The sequence below is a fragment of the Stegostoma tigrinum genome, chromosome 6, assembly GCF_030684315.1.
Source record: "Stegostoma tigrinum isolate sSteTig4 chromosome 6, sSteTig4.hap1, whole genome shotgun sequence".
Classification (NCBI taxonomy): Eukaryota; Metazoa; Chordata; class Chondrichthyes; order Orectolobiformes; family Stegostomatidae; genus Stegostoma; species Stegostoma tigrinum.
Window position 1 is genome coordinate 72,636,376 of NC_081359.1, and position 13,192 is coordinate 72,649,567.

The following is a 13,192-nucleotide window of genomic DNA, read 5'->3' on the forward strand; positions in this document are numbered from 1 at the left end:
GAATAATTGCTCCATCATTTCTACCTCTACACACCTAGTTTACTAATTTAAAGTCCCTTGTCTTTTACACCAAAACCTTGTTAGAGCTCTTTCCCATCCAAATGTTGGTATAATTTGCTGTGAAATGAAATCCCTCTTTCCTACTTGTTTAGTTCCCAAGAATTTTGCATTTTAAAACAAACGTTGAGAATTTTTATTTCTCTCTAGCTTGTTAACTTTGTGGAATTCTCTTCCCTTGAAAGAAGTGGAGGCTGGCACATAGAATTTATTCAAGGCAAAATTTACTGGACTTTTGATGGACATAGCAGTTAAATATCATGGACACATGGACAGAAAATGCTAAAGAGACTGCACCCAGGTCAGCCATTATCTTATTGAACGGCGGATCAAGTTTGAAAAACTGACTGGCCTGTTTCTAAATCCAAGCTATATCACTGGGCAGGTTTAAAGTGTGCTTCAGGTAATAATTTGGAGATGAAACACCTTGAAGTCCTATATTTTTAACTTAGCTATTGCCTGATAGAGAGCCAGTTACCTACTAGTGTTTGTGGAGGTGGTCATAACAATTTGATTCACCTTCCCTCTTGAATATCTTATTCAAGGTGTCCCTCAGTCTGGCACTGATGGGCAACATGCCAGTCAGAATCTTGTGCCAGCAAGGGTGTTTCTGGCACTGATGTTGCCTCTTTCAGGGAAGATCAAGCACTTGACAGGTACCGATGGCCTTTTCACAAGATCAGGACCACAAAGTGGGAGCCTCCCTGTCAAAAGATGGCAGTCATGAGAGGTGACCAGTGTTGCTTGGGAGGCAATGATTACTGCAGCAAGAATCACCATTTGAGATCCAGAACCCAGAGGTCTTTGGAAAAGCATAGGGCGATCAGTAGCAAGGGCAGAGGCTCACTTCAGTTGGGCCATCCCAGTTTCTGATGCCAGGTTCCTTGATCAGAAATTGAAATCCTTTGAATCAGGGGTCCTTCCACCCCCACCCCTCATCAGGTTTTGCTGTTCATTCACACCATGTGACAAGCTACCCCAACCCACCACCCCTCGAGGTTAAAAGCAACAGCAGTGGGGTTCAATTGATAGGGTGGGGAGGCTGCCCATGGACTGTCCCACCACAGATGTTATCATGGTACGGATAGAATGGGGCAGAGTCCCAACCTGCCACCCTCCCACCTGATTAAATGTTCCAAACTAGCCATGGGGAAGGGAACACAAATTCCACCTATAGCATCCACTCAGCTGGGTTCAATTCCACCCTTGGGTGACTGTGTGGAGTTTGCACATTCCCCCTGTGACTGTGTGGGTTTCCTCCGGGTGCTCTGGTTTCCTCCCACAGTCCAAATATGTGCAAGTTAGGTGGATTGGCCATGCTAAATTGCCCACAGTGTTCAGGAATGTGTAGATTAGGCAGATGGATCTGGGTGGGATGCTCTGAGGATCGGTGTGAACTTGTTGGGCCGAAGGGCCTGTTTCCACACTGTAGGGATTCTATGATCTGTGATAAGGTGAGACTCTGCTGCTGCCCAATTTATTGAATCCCTTAAAATTGTCACATTACACTTTCCCTCCTCCTATTGAAAGCATCTTATTTGAGGATTCCCTGGGTGTTGTGTGCAATAGAATAATCAACACCAGCAAAACAATATAAATAAACTCTCATTGGAGAGAGAGAATTGTACAGAAATTACAAGATGTTCAAGTCAGCCATTCTATATTGTATAGTGCTGTGTGATCAGTAGTCCTAATTTCACATGCACAGTATTATCATCTCCCTTTGTTCTCTTAAATGTCAACAGTGTCTTTGCTTCAATCACTAACTCATAACACTGTTCTACATAACTCATTCTGAATGACTTATAACTCTTACTTCTGTGTTCCCTCAATAAATAGAAATAGCAATTCAGGTCTCCCTCCTATGGGAAAGAATTTGTGAAACTAGAAAGGGCTGAGAAAAGATTTACGATGTTAGTCTGACATCTCATTGGAAAAAAATGCTAGAAATCCTCATTCGGGAAGCAGCAACGAGACATTTAGGAAATTATAATACAATCAGGTAGAATCAATATAGTTTTGTGAAAGGGAAATCATCTTTGATAAATTTATTAGATTTTTTTGATGATGTCACAAGCAGGGTGGGGAGAAAGTGGAGCCAACAGTTGTAGTGTATTTGAATTTTCAAAAGGCATTTAATAGAGTTCTTATAAAAGGCTACTGCACAAAATAAGTACAATGAAGAGCCACTAAACTGCATTAGACAGTGTGTGTTACCCTGGAGATTCCTCTCTCTAATCAAAGTAAGGTGTATTTTCCAGCCTTACCTCAGAAATTTGCCCTCTTTAAACTGAATGTGAGCTCCCACTTGCCTTCAGTACAGCGAATAATAAAGGTAACATTTTTCTTGCTTGAGGTGCAGTACTTGTCTCTATCTCTTTCTACTATCTCAAATCTCTTTCTACAATTCGTATGGACTTCCCTACTTTTGTGTTTTGGATGTCTTAGATAAAAGTTGTAATCCTGTAGTACATTAGCTTGTTTTGATCTCATCCCACCTGAAAACGTATCTCCATGGTTTCCCACCAAAATTGGACTTACAATCTACCTACCAATGATGGCAGATGCTCTTATCATTCTTTATATGTGTGATAATCTTACACTCTGTTTTGGACCACAGATTGTATCCAAGCAGTTCTTTTTGGATTCGGTAAAATGAAGTTAAGAGAAGGTTTGTCAACTGCAATTTGCTTAAATATGAACATTTTATTGAGTACTAATGAAAGACAAAAAAGAAATGAGCATTTATTAAGTAAATAAAAAGAATGAAAAAGAGAGGAAAAAAATAATAAGCTTCATGAAGTCGTCATTGGACAAGCATATGGAAGTACCTGGAATAGTGTAGGTTAGATGGGCTTGAGATCGGTATGACAGGTCGGCACAACATCGAGGGCCGAAGGGCCTGTACTGTGCTGTTATGTTCTATGTTCTATGTTGCCAGAGTTGGAGGGTTTGAGCTATAGGGAGAGGCTGAATAGGCTAGGGCTATTTTCCCTGGAGTGTCAAAGGCTTAGGGGTGACCTTATAGAGGTTTATAAAATCATGAGGGGCATGGATAGGGTAAATAAGCAAGGTCTTTTCCCTGGGAAGGGCAAGTCCAAAACTAGAGGGCATAGATTTAAGGTGAGAGTGCAAAGATTTAAAAGGGACCTAAGGGGCAACTTTTTCTGGCAGAGGGTGGTGCTTGGATGGAATGAGCTATGAGAGGAAGTGGTGGAGGCTGGTATAATTACAACATTTAAAAGACATCTGGATGAGGGTATGGATAGGAAGGGTTTAGAGGGATATGGGTGAAATGCTGAGAAATTGAACTAGATTTATTTAGGCTATCTTGTCAGCATGGTCGAGTTGGACCAAAGGGTCAGTTTCTGTGCTGTCTCTCTCTTTGACTCTAAGTATTCTGTTGCTATCTATATTGTCTCATCCTTTCCCATCCAATTTTAAAGTCTTTTTGTCATATATGATGTACATTGTTCTAATAAAAACAGTCCTTTCCAATATGTATTTCCATGTGCAAAGCAGCATTGTAGTGAAACTGCTGTACCTGTGTTTTGACTGAGAATTTCAGGTACTAAGACTTGGATGTAGGGGATCAATTATAGATACTTGCATGTAGGTGAGACAATGAAAGGAATGGACTGTAAGCTGAGAAGCTGTAATTTTGAACTAGCTTTCAGGACATACATAACTGAAAGTTAGTCGATTTTACCTCCGTTCCTTTCAAATTCAAATTGTTTGAATGTCTGGAAGAAAGGAGGATTACCTTTTAACAGATGAGACATCAAATAGATTGGTCCAGTGGTCTCTTTCAAAGGTAATATTAATTATGTTTCACCTGTTTGATTTTATAAATGATCATATGCTGCATGCTTAGGTTTATATATTAAGAAAGTCTTGAAAGTCTTGACAGTACAGCACAGAACAGGCCCTTCAGCCCACAATGTTGTGCCGACCATTGATCCTCATGTATGCACCCTCAAATTTCTGTGACCATATGCATGTCCAGCAGTCTCTTAAATGACCCCAATGACCTTGCTTCCACAACTGCTGCTGGCAACGCATTCCATGCTCTCACAACTCTCTGTGTAAAGAATCCGCCTCTGACATCCCCTCTATACTTTCCTCCAACCAGCTTAAAACTATGACCCCTCGTGCTAGCCATTTCTGTCCTGGGAAATAGTCTCTGGCTATCAACTCTATCTATGCCTCTCATTATCTTGTATACCTCAATTAGGTCCCCTCTCCTCCTCCTTTTCTCCAATGAAAAGAGACCGAGCTCAGTCAACCTGTCCTCATAAGATAAGCCCTCCAGTCCAGGCAGCATCCTGGTAAACCTCCATAGACAACATTGTTGGCTGTAGTAATCTGTCAGACACCACTTGTCCAACATCCAGCAGTATTGGATAAGCAGAGAAAGTCTTTCAGTCCCTGCCACAATCTTTGTATGTCAGTGAAATATTTGATCTGAGTTCCTAATCACACATTCACATAATTACTAAAAATACCCATTTCCAACCCAGACGCCACCAAACTTTGGCCCTACTTTAGCTCATCTGCTGCTGAAAACCCTCATTGTGCCTTCATTATCTCTAGACTTGACTATTCCAGTGTACACCTGGCCACCCTCCCATTCTTACTCTCCAAAAACTTGAGATCATACTAAACCACTATCTGAGTGCTGCCTCATACATAGTTTCAGTCATTTGTCACACCTATATTTGCTCATTTTTAGTGACTCCTGGCTGTGAAATGTCTTCATTTCAGAATTTTCCAACTCATTTTCAGAAGTTTACAAGGGTCGGTCCACTGCTGTTTGTCATTTTTATAAATGACCTAGATGAGGGCGTAGAAGGATGGGTTAGTAAACTTGCAGACGACACTTAAGGTCGGTGGAGTTGTGGATAGTGACGAAGGATGCTGTAGGTTGCAGAAAGACATAGATAAGCTGCAGAGCTGGGCTGAGAGGTGGCAAATGGAGTTTAATGCAGACAAGTGTGAGGTGATGCACTTTGGTAGGAGTAACCGGAAGGCAAAGTACTGGGCTAATGGTAAGATTCTTGGTAGTGTAGATGAGCAGAGAGATCTCAGTGTCCATGTACACAGATCCTTGAAAGTTGCCACCCAGGTTGACAGGGCTGTTAAGAAGGCATACAGTGTTTTAGCTTTTATTAATAGAGGGATCAAGTTCCGGAACCAAGAGGTTGTGCTGCAGCTGTACAAAACTCTGGTGCGGCCGCACTTGGAGTATTGCGTACAGTTCTGGTCACCGCATTATAAGAAGGATGTGGAAGCTTTGGAAAGGGTACAGAGGAGATTTACTAGGATGTTGCCTGGTATGGATGGAAGGTCTTACGAGGAAAGGCTGAGGGACTTGAGGCTGTTTTCATTAGAGAGAAGAAGGTAGAGAGGTGACTTGATTGAAACATATAAAATAATCAGCGGGTTAGATAGGGTGGATAGGGAGAGCCTTTTTCCTAGGATGGTGACGGCGAGCATGAGGGGGCATAGCTTTAAATTGAGGGGTGAAAGATATAGGACAGATGTCGGAGGTGGTTTCTTTACTCAGAGTAGTAAGGGGAATGGAACGCTTTGCCTGCAACGATAGTAGATTCACCAACTTTAGGTACATTTACGTCGTCATTGGACAAGCATATGGACGTACATGGAATAGTGTAGGTTAGATGGGCTTGAGATCGGTATGACAGGTCGGCACAACATCGAGGGCCGAAGGGCCTGTACTGTGCTGTAATGTTCTATGTACATGGCTCAAATTCTCTCTTCTCTCTGTAACTTCCTGTCATCTTCTAATTCATTGAACCTTGCGCGTTCTCAATTTTAATCACTCCACCATTGCAAAGCTACTCAATTTTTCTGCAAAACCTTTCTCTCACTATCTTTTTCCCACTTTAAGATGTTTCTTAAAAACTACCTCTGACCAAGCTTTTGGTCATTTGCCTAATTGGCTCCTACCAAGGCTCAATGTCAGAGTTTGTTTGGCAACACTTTTGTGAAGAACCTTGGGATATTTTGCTATGTCAATATCCTTGTCTGTATCTAATACTGTATAAATCCAATTTAGCATTTTCTTGGTACAGTTCTGTTGAAACTGAGAATAAGTGGCACTGAGCTGATGACTGTAAATTTTAATCCAATTCCAGCAACAATTTATCAAAGTAACAATGAAATTATTTGCTGAGTAAACAATATGATTGGTCTTTGGTGCACATTATAAGGGCAAAGTAGTATGGAATTTTGCGCATTTGCTCCTTGACTTGTTTATATGAGAAGTGTTTAAATTTTGAGAGATGAAGATTCTCAAAATTCCTATGTTGAACTTTCCTTTGGTACATGTCCATTGTGTGCTGTCCTTTCTAACAAATAGTATTTTTCATTGAACAAGATTATTTTAAATTAATGGCCAACATAGCATATTGGTTTAAGACAGAAAACAATATAAATAGAATAATGCTCATGATTTATTTTTGAATAGACTCACAATTGAAAGAATGCTTGAACATAAAAGAGATTTTGAGGACTCCTGAAAGCAGGGAGTAAAATAATCGTTTGCTGGGTTGTGCAGGGCTTTTGGAATCTATCAAGTACTAATGAGCCATTCTAGGCTTCAATAATAACTGGATAGTGTAAACGTTAGACCTCATGAAGCTAGGTAGAATGGTCAGTATTCAGACTTCTGGCATTAATTAATTATCCCTGAAATTAAAAATTCAGATCAAAATGTTTGTTAAGTCAATAGGTCAATTTTATATTTACAAATGAGTGTGCCATAGAAAATCACTACTGAACCCATACAGTTTAAAATTAATAAATTGCCTTGTTTTATGTTACATTTAATGCATTTTGATAAAGCATATTTCCCAATCTGAATTGTTTTGCATTATTTTCACTTCAAGTACATTATGTGTCCAATAATGTAAAGAGTTGATATTATAAAATCTCCGCAGGACCCAACACACATGCTGCCTGTGTATATGGTTATGGCATATGCTGCCACTGTGCCACTGTGGCATAAGCCCTATCCTGGAGACCTCGTCTATCACAGCTCCAAGGAAACTATTCACAGGAAAAGTCGACTGACAACCCAAAAACAGATAAACAGAGCAGAGAATAGTTGGTTTCTGAGTAATTAAGTGGAGTTTTAACACCTTGCAAACTACTTAGCCCACCCAACTTGCCAGCCCCAATTTTGGAATCTGTGTTGGAAGCTTGTGGAATTGGCAAGATTAGAAGATTCAGACTTCCTGACACCTATGCCACCAGCTCCCAGTAACGATTTAAACAGTTTGGAGATTCCAACCATTGTTATCTGAAGTATAAAAAATGTTTCAGGATTTTTTTTTCATGCAGCAGCGTGATTTAATAAAGATTTAACCGGGATCACAGAATGATACTGCAAAAAAGGAAACCATTTGGTCCATTGTGCACAATCTGTTACTTTGTGATAGCTACCTATTTCCATGAACCTGTTGTTTCCCCATCTTTCCCTTACTTTCCTTTCAAGTTTAACTTTCAAGAATTTGTCCAATTCCGTTGTGAAAGTTGCTGTTGAATCTGCTTTCACTATCGTTTATTAACTTTTTTTGCTGAAGTTAAATTTGTCATCCTGCATTTGGTTTTTGTACCAATCTCCTTAAACCTGTATCTCCTTTGGTTACTGATCTTTCTGCCACTGTAAATAGTTTCTAGTTATTTGTTCTGTTGTGAATGATCACAACTATTAAACCACCTTGCTGTAAGTATAGCAAGCTCAGCTTCTACTGTTTCTCCGTCTAACTGAAGTCTCACATCCTAAGTATCTTTCTACCTGGTTGACCCTCAACTGCCTTCTGAACTGTCATCTGCCAGCTAGGCACTCACTTCAAGGATGATTAGGGATGGCAAGTGTGCTTGCCTTGCCATTACCATTCACATCCCATGAAAGAATAAAATAATAGTGTCTTATGAAATTTTGGTAAAACAGTTATTCTATGTTTTTATCAATAAAGCCCTGGATTCCATATGCCAAATATCAGTTGCTTTTGCCCTGCATTTTTGTCTCTAAAAGATTTCCAGCACTGGCATTATGTTGACTGGCCTGTTTTGATGTATTTTTCACCACTTGGCTGAGGATTGGTATCTGTATTGCTGGGAACCATAGAAGGAGGCCGAGATGAATTATCCACTCAGTACTTATGGCTGAAGATTGCTGTGAAAATTCCAGCTTTATCTTTTGTACTGATGTGTTGGGCTCTTCCATCATTGAGAATGAGGATATTTGTGGAGCGTCCTGCTCCAGCAAGTTGTTTAATTATCCACCACTATTCAAAACTGTATGTGGCAGGACTGCAGATCTCAGATCTGATCCATTGGTTGTGGGATCACTTAGTTCTGTCTATCGCTTGCTGCTAATGGATCTCTTTAATTTTGGCATTCTCTGTTTTGTTAATTTTGATTTCATTCCCATTAATCTAATTATTGTAAACACTTATGTTCACCGATTTACTGTTGCACCTTGGTTTAAATTAATCAGCACCTCCTTTTAGAGCTTCCCCATCTTCAGCAGCAAATTTCCACCATCATGTATTTCGCAGATGCCCCCAAATTTCACCAGGGAGGTGATGTGTTTTTCATTTTGAATATATTCAGTCTACATACAGAACACAGCTCAAATATTTTAAGTACTATGTTAGAGTTAGTGTTGTGAATGTTACGTTTCTTTATGTAATTTAATTTTTTATTTTATTAAATGATTTCTTCTTTGATCCTGGATATATGCTGCCCTGTGGTCACCGGCAGTGGCCTTGACCTCACCAAATGACAATCTGTCTAACATCACCTGGCTCATTGAGTAGACACTTCAATAAACATCTTTATTCCATGTGTATAAATCCTTTATTCCATTCAATTCAAAAAGTACTTAGTCAGTACCGGAGGATTAGGGGATAGCTAATGTGATTCCTTTGTTCAAGAGGGGCAGCAGGGATACGGCAATTAATCTGATGTCAGGGAAATCATTGGAAAAGATTACGAGGGACAGGATTACACTTGGAAAGACAAGAATTGATCAAGGATGGTCAACGCAGAATTGTTGGAAGGAGATCCTGTGAGAATAATTGAGTTTTTAGAAAAGTTGCTCAAACATATTGATGAGGGCAGTACAGTTGTTATGGCTTACATGAACTTCAGTGATACCTTAGACAAGGTCCTCATGGAAGTCTGGTCCAAAAGGTAAGGGCTCGTGGGATCCAAGGCAAGTTGGCAGACTGGACCAAAATTCGCTTGCAAATGGGATTTTGTGATTGAAAGCCTGTGACCAGTGATTTAGCACAGGGACTAGTGCTGGGACCCTTGTTGCTTATGTACATTAGCAACTTAGATGTGCATGTAGAAGGTATAATTAGTCAGTTTACAGATGACACAAAAATTGGTGAGGTTCTTGATAGTGAGAAGAATGGTCTTGGGCTACAGTCTGATATTGATCAACTTGTAAATTTGGCAGAGCAATGGCAAATGGAATTCAATCCTGATAAGTGTGAGGTGATACAGAAGGATTTACCAATGAATGGTAGGTCCCTAGGGAGTACTGAGTAGCAAAGGGACCTTGGTGTACAGTTCCATAGATCCCTGAAGATGTCAGAGATTGAGTGGTGAAGAAGGTATAATGAGACCCTTGATAACAAAGTGTGGAGCTGGATGAACACAGCAGGCCAAGCAGCATCTCAGGAGCACAACTCCTGAGATGCTGCTTGGCCTGCTGTGTTCATCCAGCTCCACACTTTGTTATCTTGGATTCTCCAGCATCTGTAGTTCCCATTATCTCTGATACAATAATGAGACCCTTGCCTTCATTAGCCAGGGCATGGAATGTAGGAGCAGGGAAGTCTTGTTGCAACTTTATAGAGCATTGGTTAGGGCAAAGATGGAATACTGTGTGCAGTTCTGGTTGCCACTCTATCAGAAGGATGTGATTGGTCTGGAGAATGTGCAGAGGAAATACACCAGAATGTTGCCTGGGATGGAAAGTGTTCTGAGTAGAAACTGGAAAAACTGTGTTTGTTTACTCTTGAGCAGTGGAGGATGAGGAGGATCTGATTGAGGTGTACAAAATTATGAGATGCATAGATGGCACATGTGTCTAAGAGCACATTAGTTTAAGATGAGTAAGTGACCCAAACATCTGATGAAAACTTTGTTTCACCGAGATGATGGTAGAAATATGGAAGGCACTATTTGATGGGTGTGGTGGTAGGTACATTCACAACATCTAAGAAGCATCTAGATGAACATTTGAAATGCCAGGGCAGAGTAGGCCAAGGACCAAGTGCAGGTAAATGAAATTAGTATAGTTTGGTGTTTGATGATCTGCATAGACATGGTGGTTGAACGACCTACTTCTAAGCTATACGACTATAAATGAAATACAAGACATACATAAAAACAGTAATATTAGATTAATAATGCTTAGAATTAAGAATGGAATCAATAGATACCCTTTAAATGGTAAAGGTGCCATGCAGTGAGAACTTGGAATTTGTTGAATGGCATGAAATCATTTAAGGGTAGGATAAGTACATGAAAGTGGAAAAAAAATCCGTAAATCTGATGATGAGGCTATGTGGAATGTGCTTATGTACCACATAACCCTGTTGGGTCCCAGACACTTTCGTAAGGTATAACAACCTCTCCACATCTACCCTGATAAGACCCCACTAAGAATCTTTTACATTTCAATAAGGCCCCCTCTTAACCTCCTAAACAGCAATGAGTAGAGGCACAAGCTACTTAACTTCTCCTCAGAAGAATATTGCTCCATAACTTAGTGAATCTTCTGTGAATTACCTGCAGTGCCAGAAAATCTTTCCTTAGATAAAGGATTGAAACAGATCATAGTATTCTAGATGTGTTCTGACTAGTGCCTTGTAAAGTTTTAGCAAGACTTCTCCTTTTATACTCAACTCCCATTGAAATGAAGACTAGCATTTTGTTGCCTTCTCCATTAGCATTGAACCTGGATGCTACTTTTCTCATGATGTATGCACAAGGACTTACAAAACTTTATGTTCTATAACTTTCTGCACTCCTTGGCTGTTTAAATAATAATCAGCTCTGATATTCTTGCTGCCAAAATGTATAACCCCTCATTTCCCACATTAGATTCCATCTGCTAAGTTTTTGCAAACGTGCTGAACCTGTCCACATCCCTGTCCAGATTTTTTACGCCAATCTCATCACTTAATTATACAACATCCACTTTCCTCATCCAAGACACTAATTTACATCGAAAATTATGGTGGCCCTAGCAAGAATCCCTGTGGCACTTACTTATACAGATTACTCACTCCCCTTATGCTCATCTGTTAGTTAGCCAATGCTCTATTCATGTTAATAAACTATCTCCAACACCATGAGCTCATCTTAAGTAGCCTAAATTGTGGTACCTTTATCAAATGCTTTTTGGAAATTCAAATATATTAGATCCATTGCTTCCTCTTTATGTCCTCAAAGAATTCTAATAAGCTTGTCAGTCATGATTTTATCTTCCTGAAGCTATGTTAACTGTTTACTTATGTTACGTGTTTCTAAATGCTTTATTGTGTCCTTTACAACAGACTCTAACATTTAGCAATGAAAGATGTTAAGATTAATGGCCTGTAGTTATCTGTGTTTTTTTATTTCCTTCCCTTTTTGAATAAGGGTGTCATATTGGCAGTCTTCCAATCCTCCTGACCTTATCCAAAATCTAAGCATTCTCAGAAGCTTGCTACCAGTGAAACACTCCCTCGCTCTAGCTACTTCTTTTAATAACCTACCATACATCCTGTTATGTCCAGGGGATGCATTGGTCTTTACACTATTCATTTTTCTTTTGCTGATTATTATGTTTATTTGATTGTTGATTATTTAGAACTTTAAGAATGCCAATAACACCTTTTGTGAAGACTGTTGCAAAGTATTTATTCAATCCCTCTGTCCCATAATTATTTCACCAGCCTCATTCTCTCTAAAGGGCTGAGGTTCAATTGAAGCCTGTCACTTTTTACCTTTAAGTTTACCTCAAAGTTAATTTATTTCTATTAATTTTATCACAGCTTTTTGTTGGTTCTTTTTTTAAACTTACCCAATTCTCGGGCTTCCCACTAATCCTTGCCACTTTTTTTAAAAAATGATGCTATTCTTAACCTCTGTTGTTAATCATGCCTATCTTCTTAGAATCATCCTCTCCCACTGGAATTGTTGTGATTCATGAACTATTTTCTAAAACAAAATTCACAAAAGGTCATCAGACAGTATCTTTCAAACCCACTACCTAGAAGCACAATGGTAGCAGATACATGGGAACACCATCACCTATGAGTTCCTCTTCAAACCACTAACTTAGAAGTAAACCACTGTTCCTTCAGTATCAGTATGTGGAAATCCAGGAATTCTCTCCGTAATAGAATCAGGGTTTACCTACAGCACATGAGCTGCAGTGGTTCAAGAAGGCAGTTCACCACCACCTTCTCATGGGCTACTAAGGATGGGAAATAAATGCTGGCCAAGCCAATGATGTTTAAGTCTCATGAGTGAATTTGAAAAGTCTTGACATTGTTTCTCAATCATATTTTCAGCTAGTGTTCTTTCCTGATCCACTCCAGTTAGCACAGCCCTCATTACTTTTTAAGTGCCTTATTTAAGTTTAGAACAGTTGTTTTTGACCTATGTCTGCCCATCTCTCACTGAATGCTATATTCTGCCATGTTACGGCTGCTGTTTTCTGAAGGCTCCTTTGCTGTGGTGTAATTTATTAAACCTGTTTTGTTATACATCTCCAGATCCAAATTGCTGATCCTTGTTGAGATCATCAGCATTTTGTTCTAGGAAACTGCCCTGAATACACTCTATAAATTTTTCATCTTGACTACCTCTGTCAATCTGACTTTCCAAGCTACTTGTTTCAAGTAGTCTCCTTTGTTGTCCCTGATGGACTTGAAAAACTCTCCTTGTAGCAAGTTTTCCTCAGTGCAGAATCATGTGAAGATTTTATGCACCATTTCCTATTTATTGAAGCATTAACATTTGAAAGTCAATGTATTTTTTCCAACTAATGATTGGTCTTATATATTCGTAATATTTTCTGTTTTGTTGTTAGTTTTCT